The sequence below is a fragment of the Rattus rattus genome, chromosome 14 (genome assembly GCF_011064425.1).
Source record: "Rattus rattus isolate New Zealand chromosome 14, Rrattus_CSIRO_v1, whole genome shotgun sequence".
Classification (NCBI taxonomy): Eukaryota; Metazoa; Chordata; class Mammalia; order Rodentia; family Muridae; genus Rattus; species Rattus rattus.
In genome coordinates, this window is record NC_046167.1 from 46,237,830 (window position 1) to 46,251,111 (window position 13,282).

Genomic DNA, 13,282 nt, shown 5'->3' on the forward strand with positions numbered 1-13,282 from the left:
CTCATGGGCAGCACCCTGCGAGCGAACTTGAGCCTCAGGACCACAGGTAAGACCAACTGTTCTGCTGCAAGTGACCTGCCTGGTGAACTCAAGACACAGGCCCACAGGAACAGCTGAAGACCTGTAGAGAGGAAAAACTACACGCCTGAAAGCAGAACACTCTGTCCCCATAAATGGCTGAAAGAAAACAGGAAAACAGGTCTACAGCACTCCTGACACACAGGTTTATAGGACAGTCTAGCCACTGTCAGAAATAGCAGAACAAAGTAACACTAGAGATAATCTGATGGCGAGAGGCAAGCGCAGGAACCCAAACAACAGAAACCAAGACTACATGGCATCATCAGAGCCCAATTCTCCCATCAAAACAAACATGGAATATCCAAATACACCAGAAAAGCAAGAACTAGTTTCAAAATCATATTTGAACATGATGCTGGAGGACTTCAAGAAAGACGTGAAGAACTCCCTTAGAGAAACACAGGAAAACATTAAGAAACAAGTAGAAGCCTACAGAGAGGAATCGCAAAAATCCCTGAAAGAATTCCAGGAAAACACAATCAAACAGTTGAAGGAATTAAAAATGGAAATAGAAGCAATCAAGAAAGAACACATGGAAACAACCCTGGATATAGAATACCAAAAGAAGAGACAAGGAGCTGTAGATACAAGCTTCACCAACAGAATACAAGAGATGGAAGAGAGAATCTCAGGACCAGAAGATTCCATAGAAATCATTGACTCAACTATCAAAGATAATGTAAAGCAGAAAAAGCTACTGGTCCAAAACATACAGGAAATCCAGGACTCAATGAGAAGATCAAACCTAAGGATGATAGGTATAGAAGAGAGTGAAGACTCCCAGCTCAAAGGACCAGCAAATATCTTCAACAAAATCATAGAAGAAAACTTCCCTAACCTAAATAAAGAGATACCCATAGGCATACAAGAAGCCTACAGAACTCCAAATAGATTGAACCAGAAAAGAAACTCCTCCTGTCACATAATAGTCAAAACACCAAATGCACAAAATAAAGAATATTAAAAGCAGTAAGGGAAAAAGGTCAAGTAACATATAAAAGGCAGACCTATCAGAATCACACCAGACTTTTCGCCAGAAACTATGAAGGCCAGAAGATCCTGGACTGATGTCATACAGACCCTAAGAGAACACAAATGCCAGCCTAGGTTACTGTATCCTGCAAAACTCTCAATTAACATAGATGGAGAAACTAAGACATTCCATGACAAAACCAAATTTACACAATATCTTTCTACAAATCCAGCACTACAAAGGATAATAAATGGTAAAGCTGAACATAAGGAGGCAAGCTATACACTAGAAGAAGCAAGAAACTAATCATCTTGTCAACAAAACAAAGAGAAGAAAAACACAAACATAACCTCACATCCAAATATGAATGTAACAGGAAGCAATAATCACTATTCCTTAATATATCTCAACATCAATGGCCTCAACTCCCCAATAAAAAGACATAGATTAACAAACTGGATACGCAACAAGGACCCTGTATTCTGCTGCCTACAGGAAACACACCTCAGAGACAGAGACAGACACTACCTCAGAGTGAAAAGCTGGAAAACAACTTTCCAAGCAAATGGTCAGAAGAAGCAAGCTGGAGTAGCCATTCTAATATCAAATAAAATCAATTCTCAACTAAAAGTCATCAAAAAAGATAAGGAAGGACACTTCATATTCATCAAATGAAAAATCCACCAAGATGAACTCTCAATCCTAAATATCTATGCCCCAAATACAAGGGCACCTACATACATAAAAGAAACCTTACTAAAGCTCAAAACACACAATGTACCTCACACAATAATAGTAGGAGTTTTCAACACCCCACTCTCATCAATGGACAGATCATGGAAACAGAAATTAAACAGAGATGTAGACAGACTAAGAGAAGTCATGAGCCAAATGGACTTAACAGATATTTATAGAATATTCTATCCTAAAGCAAAAGGATATACCTTCTTCTCTGCTACTCATGGTACTTTCTCCAAAATTGACCACATAATTGGTCAAAAAACGGGCCTCGACAGGTACAGAAAGATAGAAATAATCCCATGCGTGCTATCAGACCACCACGGCCTAAAACTGGTCTTCAATAACAATAAGGGAAGAATGCCCACATATACGTGGAAATTGAACAATGCTCTACTCAATGATAACCTGGTCAAGGAAGAAATAAAGAAAGAAATTAAAAACTTTATAGAATTTAATGAACATGAAGGTACAACATACCCAAACTTATGGGACACAATGAAAGCTGTGCTAAGAGGAAAACTCATGGCGCTGAGTGCCTGCAGAAAGAAACAGGAAAGAGCATATGTCAGCAGCTTGACAGCACACCTAAAAGCTCTAGAACAAAAAGAAGCAAATACACCCAGGAGGAGTAGAAGGCAGGAAATAATCAAACTCAGAGCTGAAATCAACCAAGTAGAAACAAAAAGGACCATAGAAAGAATCAACAGAACCAAAGTTGGTTCTTTGAGAAAATCAACAAGATAGATAAACCCTTAGCCAGACTAACGAGAGGACACAGAAGTGTGTCCAAATTAACAAAATCAGAAATGAAAAGGAGACATAACTACAGAATCACAGGAAATTCAAAAAATCATCAGATCTTACTATAAAAGCCTATATTCAACAAAACTTGAAAATCTGCAGGAAATGTTCAATTTCCTAGACAGATACCAGGTACCGAAGTTAAATCAGGAACAGATAAACCAGTTAAACCACCCCATAACTCCTAAGGAAATAGAAGCAGTCATTAAAGGTCTCCCAACCAAAAAGAGCCCACGTCCAGACGGGTTTAGTGCAGAATTCTATCAGACCTTCATAGAAGACCTCATACCAATATTATCCAAATGATTCCACAAAATTGAAACGGATGGAGCACTGCCGAATTCCTTCTATGAAGCCACAATTACTCTTATACCTAAACCAAACAAAGACCCAACAAAGAACGAGAACTTCAGACCAATTTCCCTTATGAATATCGACGCAAATATACTCAATAAAATTCTGGCAAACCAAATCCAAGAGCACATCAAAACAATCATCCACTGTGATCAAGTAAGAAGCTTCATCCCAGGCATGCAGGAATGGTTTAATATACGGAAAACCATCAACGTGATCCATTATATAAACAAACTGAAATAACAAAACCACATGATCATTTCATTAGATGCTGAGAAATCATTTGACAAAATTCAACACCCCTTCATGATAAAAGTCCTAGAAAGAATAGGAATTCAAGGCCCATACCTAAACATAGTAAAAGCCATATACAGCAAATCAGTTGCTAACATTAAACTAAATGGAGAGAAACTTGAAGCAATCCCACTAAAATCAGGGACTAGACAAGGCTGCCCACTCTCTCCCTACTTATTCAATATAGTTCTTGAAGTTCTAGCCAGAGCAATCAGACAACAAAAAGGAGGTCAAGGGGATACAGATCGGAAAGAAGAAGTCAAAATATCACTATTTGCAGATGATATGATAGTATATTTAAGTGATCCCAAAAGTTCCACCAGAGAACTACTAAAGCTGATAAACAACTTCAGCAAAGTGGCTGGGTATAAAATTAACTCAAATAAATCAGTAGCCTTCCTCTACAAAAGAGAAATAAGCCGAGAAAGAAATTAGGAAATGACACCCTTCATAATAGACCTAAGTAATATAAAAGTACCTCGGTGTGACTTTAACCAAGCAAGTAAAAGATCTGTACAATAAGAACTTCAAGACACTGAAGAAAGAAATTGAAAAGACCTCAGAAGATGGAAAGATCTCCCATGCTCATGGATTGGCAGGATTAATATAGTAAAATGGCCATTTTACAAAAAGCAATCTACAGATTCAATGCAATCCCCATCAAAATACCAATCCAGTTCTTCAAAGAGTTAGACAGAACAATTTGCAAATTCATCTGGAATAATAAAAAACCCAGGATAGTTAAAACTATCATCAACAATAAAAGGACTTCAGGGGAATCACTATCCCTGAACTCAAGCAGTATTACAGAGCAATAGTGATAAATACTGCATGGTATTGGTACAGAGACAGACAGATAGACCAATGGAATAGAATTTTAGACCCAGAAATGAACCCACACACCTATGGTCACTTGGTTTTTGACAAAGGAGCCAAAACCATCCAATGGAAAAAAGATAGCATTTTCAGCAAATGGTGCTGGTTCAACTGGAGGTCAACATGTAGAAGAATGCAGATCGATCCATGCTTATCACCCTGTACAAAGCTTAAGTCCAAGATCAAGGATATCCACATCAAACCAGACAGACTCAAACTAATAGAAGAAAAACTAAGGAAGCATCTGGAGCACATGGGCACTGGAAAAAATTTCCTGAACAAAACACCAATGGCTTATGCTCTAAGGTCAAGAATCGACAAATGGGATCTCATAAAACTGCAAAGCTTCTGTAAGGCAAAGGACACTGTGGTTAGGACAAAATGGCAACCAACAGATTGGGAAAAGATCTTTACCAATCCTACAACAGATAGAGTCCTTATATCCAAAATATACAAAGAACTCAAGAAGTTAGACTTCAGGGAGACAAATAACCCTATTAAAAATGGGGTTCAGAGTAAACAAAGAATTCACAGCTGAGGAATTCCAAATGCCTGAGAAACACCTAAAGAAATGTTCAACATCTTTAGTCATAAGGGAAATGCAAATCAAAACAACCCTGAGATTTCACCTCACACCAGTGAGAATGGCTAAGATCAAAAATTCAGGTGACAGCAGATGCTGGCGAGGATGCGGAGAAAGAGGAACACTCCTCCATTGTTGGTGGGATTGCAGACTGGTACAACCATTCTGGAAATCAGTCAGGAGGTTCCTCAGAAAATTGGACATTGAACTGCCTGAGGAACCAGCTATACCTCTCTTGGGCATTTACCCAAAAGATGCCCCAACATATAAAAAAAGACACGTGCTCCACTATGTTCATCGCAACCTTATTTATAATAGCCAGAAGCTGGAAAGAACCCAGATGCCCTTCAACAGAGGAATGGATACAGAAAATGTGGTACATCTACACAATGGAATATTACTCAGCTATCAAAAACAATGACTTTATGAAATTCGTAGGCAAATGGTTGGAACTGGAAAATATCATCCTGAGTTAGCTAACCCAATCACAGAAAGACACACATGGTATGCACTCATTGATAAGTGGCTATTAGCCCAAATGCTTGAATTACCCTAGATGCCTAGGACACCTGAAACTCAAGACGGATGATCAAAATGTTAATGCTTCACTCCTTCTTTAAAAGGGGAACAAGAATACCCTTGGCAGGGAAGAGAGAGGCAAAGATTAAAACAGAGACTGAAGGGACACCAATTCAGAGCCTGCCCCACACGTGGCCCATATATATACAGCCACCCAATTAGACAAGTTGGATGAAGCAAAGAAGTGCAGACCAACAGGAGCCGGATATAGATCGCTCCTGAGAGACACAGCCAGAATACAGCAAATACAGAGGCGAATGCCAGCAGCAAAACACTGAACTGAGAATAGGACCCCTGTTGAAGGAATCAGAGAAAGAACTGGAAGAGCTTGAAGGGGCTCGAGACCCCATATGTACAACAATGCCAAGCAACCAGAGCTTCCAGGGACTAAGCCACTACCTAAAGACTATACATGGACTGACCCTGGACTCTGACCTCATAGGTAGCAATGAATATCCTAGTAAGAGCACCAGTGGAAGGGGAAGCCCTGGGTCCTGCTAAGACTGAACCCCCAGTGAACTAGACTGTTGGGGGGAGGGCGGCAATGGGGGGAGGTGGGTGGGGAACACCCATAAGGAAGGGGAGGAGAGGGATGTTTGCCCGGAAACCGGAAAGGAATAACCTCGAAATGTATATAAGAAATACTCAAGTTAATAAAAAAAAAAAAAAAAGAAAGATTATACAAACATATAGGAAAACTGTTTCCTGGGTACAATTTGATTATTGAATTAAATCACTGAGATTTTTACCTGTATATAAGAATTATCTTCCCAAGGGATATGGTGTAGTAAGCTTTTGAAATCCCTCAGGACATTCTTATAGCTGTATTTCCTTTTGTTTCAATATTAGACTGAACTGGTTTGCCTACATTTTTAAGCAGCAAGCACACCATTTCAACAATATGGTGGTATTCTGGTGGCATTGAGTTAGAACCTCCCTCAATTTTGACTAGATGCCAAATTCTGGAAGCCACCATGTCACTGGCTTTTGAAGAATATTCACCAGTGGTACTATAGCAAAAGTGCTGATATTAACAGTAAGTGTATTAAAATATACTCATTAGGAAAATCATGGTGCAATTGTTACTGGTACAAGTTAAAAACTTCTGACATGATTAAGAGCAATTGCAAGAAAACAACATATATTTGTTATTTTAAACCAATGTCCAGTAATTTTTGAGAGGTTATATTGACTAGAGAGAAGTTAATTGAGTTTTATATTTTATATATTATATATCTCATTTATTTTAGACTGATTTCAAAATACCTAAGTTAAGCATGCAGATTATTACAATTGTCTAGTTAGTACACAGAGAAACACTCCACAGAAGCCAGTACTATGGATATTTTACTAATACTGTGGTATGGTGGTCAAATGTTCAATGAAGAGTACTTCTCTGTGAGCAAAAAATTAGGAAAAAGGATGGAGCAAAGAATGCAAGATTTTAAGGAAGTCATCATGAACAATGATTTCCTCATGATCTGGCATGATCATCTTTAATCAGGCACCTGAGATGGCTTCAGAGATTCCAGAAGTAATTTGCACAAGGTCCACATGTAGGAACAAGCAAAGAGAAACCATCAAAACACATGTTGAGTATGATGTAATGTAACAGTTAGTATTCTTTGAAAAAAGAAAGACATGATTGATGAATGAATGTTTCTATACGTGACTTCATGCTGTTGCATGGTTGTGCATGCCCTTGGGGTTATGCACTGGAATATATAGGAATAGGAAACTAACTAAATGTAGGATGCATATGAAGAATATCTCCAGAGACAAAATACATCCTGCTTAGGAACACCTCAGTGATGGAGCTGCCAATGAGTTAACCTCACTTCCATAAGTAAACCCCTATCCCCCACTGCTGTGCATCTCTTAGTAAAAGTATTCAGTTCAATGGTTCTGTGAATTCATCTTAATGGAATTATTTTTTGAAATCTTTGATGTTTTATCTGTTATGAAAGATATTAACAGGAGTAAAATTCTGCATAGATATTATATTATCTTTTATTATTTTTCTTGAAAGAAACTATACAAGGATTCAGGAGACAATTGTATTGTTTCCATAATCCTTAACTTGATACATGTTGCAGTGTTCAGTGAGAGTCTGTGTTATCTCATCTTCTCTCTTGAGGAAAGGGAATGTTCCTGGTATCAAATGAGTAGAAGTGATGGGAATCATAATCCAGGTTCCAATGCATAGGATCCCTTATACAGCAACGAATACATTTCAAATGGACAATGTTTTAGAAATTGGAAAGTATGGAATGTGTAAAATCTGTGGATCTGGTTAATCTTATTTCAAGGCAGAAGAAACATGATTGTGATTGTGAATAAAGAGTTCTGATAGTTTTTCTAACTTCTATGTTACCCAATAATAAGACATTAGAGGTAAACTGTATTTGTCAAAAGTTTGCTAACAAAAAATGAACTTCAATTCCAAAGACCTTAAGCCATCTAATAAGTGACTTAAAACACATCTACAGAACTACTGTTAATTTCACACATTTTTAATATTCAGAAACACTTTTGAAAAAACACAAAAATATGCAATCACCTATACCACAAACTATTATTCAGAAAATTACAATTATTTACCAAAATATTTAGAGTGGCTTTATGTGCCATTTCTGATAGGCCGTCCTGTAGTCCTGAAGATAGAAAATTAAAAAAAATCCCACCACCACCACCACCACAAACAACAACAGCAGCAGCAACAACAACAACAAAAGCAAGAGAGCCAAAAAACCAAAAAATACTCAAAATTTTGGCCAAATACAACTTTCCTGGACCTAGGAGAACTTAGATTAACACACATCCCTAAATGAGTTTTATTTCTATGTAACAGGCCCACTCTTGATGCTGGTAATGTCAAGCTTACTCATGTGGGAGAAAGCTGCATCAATTCCTGCATGCCTTGTGGAAGAGGACAGCTGCGGGAACCCACTCCTGAAACATTTAATAGTGCCATCCAGAGAGCTGAAACCCTCCATAATATTGCTGACCAATTATATGTAAAGCTTTTATGTACCTCAAACTTCATACTAATACATAAACTGAACTAGAAACTCACACACAAAACATCATGATTCAAATATCAGAAAATACAGTTTCATAGGTAAAAGATGCCCCAACTACTGAAAAAATATCAGGGCCAATAGCACTGTGTCATGAAATTTCATAGAATCCAATGATACTGACATATTCTGTTACTTTATTAAAAAATAATAATAACTATGATGTAAACTCTTAAAATGTGCTTGGGGAAGAATTTCATTTCCTGTTTTTGAATTTAGGATCATGTAATTCTATAGCCATATTCATTTAGTACACTTTGGTAAACACAGTAAAGGATGTGCATTGCAGTGAACTATCTATTTGTCACAGGGATGAAGTAAAACATGTGAAGAGGCAGGAAGGAAGGAACAGAAGAAAGGAATGAAGGAAAGAGGGCAGAGAGAGAGAGGGAAAGAAGGAAAAAGGAAAAAAGGAAAGAAAGGAAGAAAGGAAGAAGAAAGCAAGAAAAAAGAAAGAAAGTAAGTAAGAAAGAAAGAAGTAGTGAGAGGGAGAAATGAAAAATATCTAGTCTTTCAAGAAAATGAAAAAATACTAGGAATAGTGGTTTAAAGATTTGTAGTGATAAAAGCTTGTCCCATATCAGGGCAGGAATAAAAGTGTATTCATTCCCCTTTTGGTGACTGTCATTTCTCAATGTCAAAAACAAGAAACTATAGAAAGAGACAAACCTCCAAAATGATGGACTTCAAAAGAATATATCTTTGTTTAAAATAAACACATCATAACATTTTTAATGATCAGATTTTCTTTTTCTCCCCTTAACATGACTCATAACCACAACCAATTCTCATCTGAACAATTTGCAACTCTTGTAAGTACCTTACTGTCTTCCAGCTGCTTTCCAATAAGAAAAATGATTGTACTCACGTCAATGATTGTGCTTTAGAAGAAAAAGCAGTATACAGTATTTGTATTTCCTATTCTTAATTGACACTTAACCTTCACAGTTATTTATTAACTTTTCATGAGCTAGTTGATTATTTGAAATAAAAAAGATATTCTAAAGCATATATTTAAGTAAATTAAATATTATCTTAGTCATACAATGACTATTTCAATACATGCCATTAATTAATATTTTTATGTTTTGATGACTTTGAGTTTGCATAGAATTTACCTTAAAATGGTTTATTTTGTGAGACAATTTCATTATAAAACTATTATAAACATTCCCAGCTATATACTTTAATGTTCAATTAGTAAATTTATAACTCTATTGTCAGGGTAAGGAAATATCAGTACTTATTGTAAGAAAATAGGAAAATGAATAAATATGTGCTATGGATATATGCTGAGATGCTAAACAATGGTGATAATTAAATCAATTAATTCTTCATAAATTTAATCCTTTCAAAGTCTTCCATCATTGGTGTAACTTTTGAAAGTGAAGAAAAGTGTGTAAAAGGAAGAAGTTAAATATACAAATATTAATGAAAACCAAATTAAATTGCTGGTACAATGTATGGACAGTAAACTACATGACAGACTGTTTCTTAATACCTTAATATATGTATTTTATGAATTACTTACATTAAAATTTAGAAATTCATTAAAATGCATTAATATTCTGGTCATAATTTATTTATGATTTCCGGACAATGATTTTTTTATTTGCAGAGTTCACTACTGAATACACAGGATGAGACTGTTGTCAGAACTGGAACTTACTGCCATTCTATTCTCACAAAACCCCCAAATAGTGGAACTGAACACATGATTATTGAAGTGAATTTCCTTTCGGAATTTTCCACAGAATTCTAGAAGTAATATATTGTGTTTGTAGTATTATCAGTTATTACAAGCATTATGATTGACATATTAATCATTTATTCATAAAAAATAAAGATAAATTATAGAAAATAATCATATTCTAGTATTGAATTATAAATAAAATCAAATACCCCAAGCAGTGTATCACATGCTTAAATACACAATTTTGAGAATAGTATTTTACGAATGACCAACCACCCAAATTTGACTTACTACTGTTTTAGTATTCCTTGAGCTAAATTGACTATCCATGGATATATACTCACACCTCCATCATTAATAATAATGGCCTGTATTTACTATATGTTGCTAATGGGTATAAACACTCTATGTTACTGAACATTAACCCCTGTCTTAATTTTCAAATCTGTCCTGGTTCTATGTCTTATTTTTACCTATGTCTTTATCCTTCTATTATGCTTTATGCTATAACTGAAACCCAATAAGCAGTGTAGTCCTGTGAAATAATAGTTTATGTTCTTTAGGATGCCCAAATTTATGACAGGAAACTATACATATCATATCAGTTCTACTTTAGAATATGATATATCTCTTCCCCTGTACATGGAGTACATGAATCCCTTACTGAAAAAGAATTTAACCATTTAACCCAGCTTCTATATATTATGAGTCAAAACTGATTAATCCCTATTGATTATTAGCAAAACCCATTTTACAAATTGAATAAATATTCAAATAAGAAAGAGCTCACTGGAAAGAAAGCTCTTCAAATTGCATAAGGTGAACAAAATATGATAATCTAAACTCAGGAAAATGCTACATGAAAAGCCCTTTAACTTGTTTTTACCTTTTTAGAAAATAAACCAATTGGTTAAATGTTATACTTGTAAAGTATGTAACATCTATACATGTGTCATATACACATAGTAAATATATATTTCAGTTCACCTTCTTTATGTAAACATTACAGGTATCAAACCTGCTTAACTGAAATTATCTAATGAATGGTTTAATTGTGTTTCACAGATCAAAGAGTATTTAAAAACTTTGATCAATTTTTTGGGTTCCTGGATCAGCCCTCTGTACCATCTAGTGATTGAACTGAGTGCCATGCAAGATGCCCCTTAAACTCTCCTCTCAAAAGTAAAGGAGATCGAAGAGAATAACAGACTATTCCTGGATGACATTAGGTGATTATTCACCAAGGTGAGCACTTCCCATTCGTTAGTCTCACTCACAAAATAATTGGGTTTTGGGAATTAACAACAACAACAAAACAATTCTGAAATACCTCATCTTTCCAGAGCAAAACATAGATATCTAATCTTGTTCGCAATCATTCCATAAGACAGAGTTTCTCAACCTGTTGGTTATGATTCCTTTGGCAATCAAATGACCCTTTCACAGGAGTTATATAACAAATATCCTGCTTATCAGATAATTACAATACAATTACTTATATTAGCAAAATTTGAGTTAATAGAAACAAAAATATTTCACAGTTTGGGGTCATCACAGCATGAGGAACTATATTAAACGTTCACAGCATTAGAAAGTTTGAGAACCATTGCTCTAATAGGTTGCTGGCATCTTCAACCATTTTTGATGCTGCTAATGTTTTCTCACCTAGGGATCAGACTGAAACACAGTGAATATCTTTTCTGATTGGATGAAAATAGTACTGGTCCTTGAACCACATTCATCCCTAGGGTCTGCATATTAAATCACCGTCTGATCTTCATCACTTGTCAGATTTAGACCTCATGAAATTGGATTTACTAGCATAGTAAGGAGTACATATAAGGTTCCATGAAGTACATATGAAAGGATATGCAAGAATTTCCTGAGGAACTGATATGAGATCTACCATTGGCCAAGAAACAAGCAGAAATTTTCTATTTTTCCTCTGCTTCTGAAAGGGCATATTTTCTCTGAAATTAAGTACATGTTAGAAGAAATTTACAAGAGTCTTCAACACAGATTATAAAAGTCTAATTCATTGAGAGTCCCTTGGCTTAGATAATGAAAACTCATAACTTTGAAGGAATCAGCACATTTCTGAATGTATTTCTCTGCTTGGACACAGAAGGAAATAGAACAGAACACTAAAAATGTAATCAACAAGTAACAGATTATCATTTTCATTTTTAGGTATGTCCTACAGCAGAGATGAAGGAAGAATTCTCCAGCTAGGAACATCTTTCATTCTTAAGTCAAGTAGCAAAAATTATAAATTTTTGGCAATATTTAACCTATCCAACTGTCTAGACTACGATACAAAGTACACTCTGTTTCATCTTAGAACATTGAAATGTCACATAACTGGGAAAGATTGCTAAGTGCAAATTTACCATTTCTGCTTTAAAAATGCTCCAGGCCAGTTCATTGTTAAGCAGTTGCTTTTAATTGTACATATTTCAATTGCATGCGTGGGTCTAATGGGTCTCCTCTTTGAAAAATAAAAACTATCTTAAGAAATGTCTAAAAATCCTTTTCATCTTCTGGCCACTGAATAGAATATATATCAATAAAGTTAGGCTACCCCAATCAAATATATCATAAACAATACATGATAATCTAGCAAATAACATTAAAGTTTACTTTAATAAAGTCAAATTTATTTCATAGAAGGTAATGAAAGTTAAGTGCATTTAAGGAAAGTGTAAAACTCCTTAACTAATCCATTATCCTAATCAGAATTATACATTTTTAATGCCTCATGACATTCAGATTGTCTTTGGGAAACAATGTTAATAGTGAAAGCACATTCAATCCAATACAATTGCTTTCTGACTCTACAGCCTCTAGAGGACTTAGAGGAAAGAAGGCAAGGGCTGGAAATAATAAAGATAGACTGAATTCATGTGTGATATTTCTAAAAAATGATTTTTAAAAAATAAAATTCCTTTAGGATACAAATATCAGTTAGTGATGCTCTCTTAAAGATGTGTCATAAGACCAACTATAACTTTGTTCTTCAAGAGCATGGTAATAGGTATGTTCTACATGTTTTCATTTCCATCTGTTTAACAACTTTTTTTTTCTCTATGGTATTTTGTAAAAAGTCACATACTTCATATTATGTATGTATTGAAACCATAAGGTTGACAATCCCTTGGGATGTCTGCCATGAAAATCTGAAGAATCGAAAGGTTTCTGTCATTCTGAATCCAATTGTCTGAGTACTC

At 35.4% G+C, this 13,282-nt stretch overlaps 1 pseudogene; it reads left to right on the forward strand.

Moving 5' to 3' along the window:
• Positions 1 to 7,480: 7,480 nt before the first annotated feature.
• LOC116883714 lies at positions 7,481 to 12,433 on the forward strand (annotated as a pseudogene).
• The last annotated feature ends 849 nt before the right edge of the window (positions 12,434 to 13,282 follow it).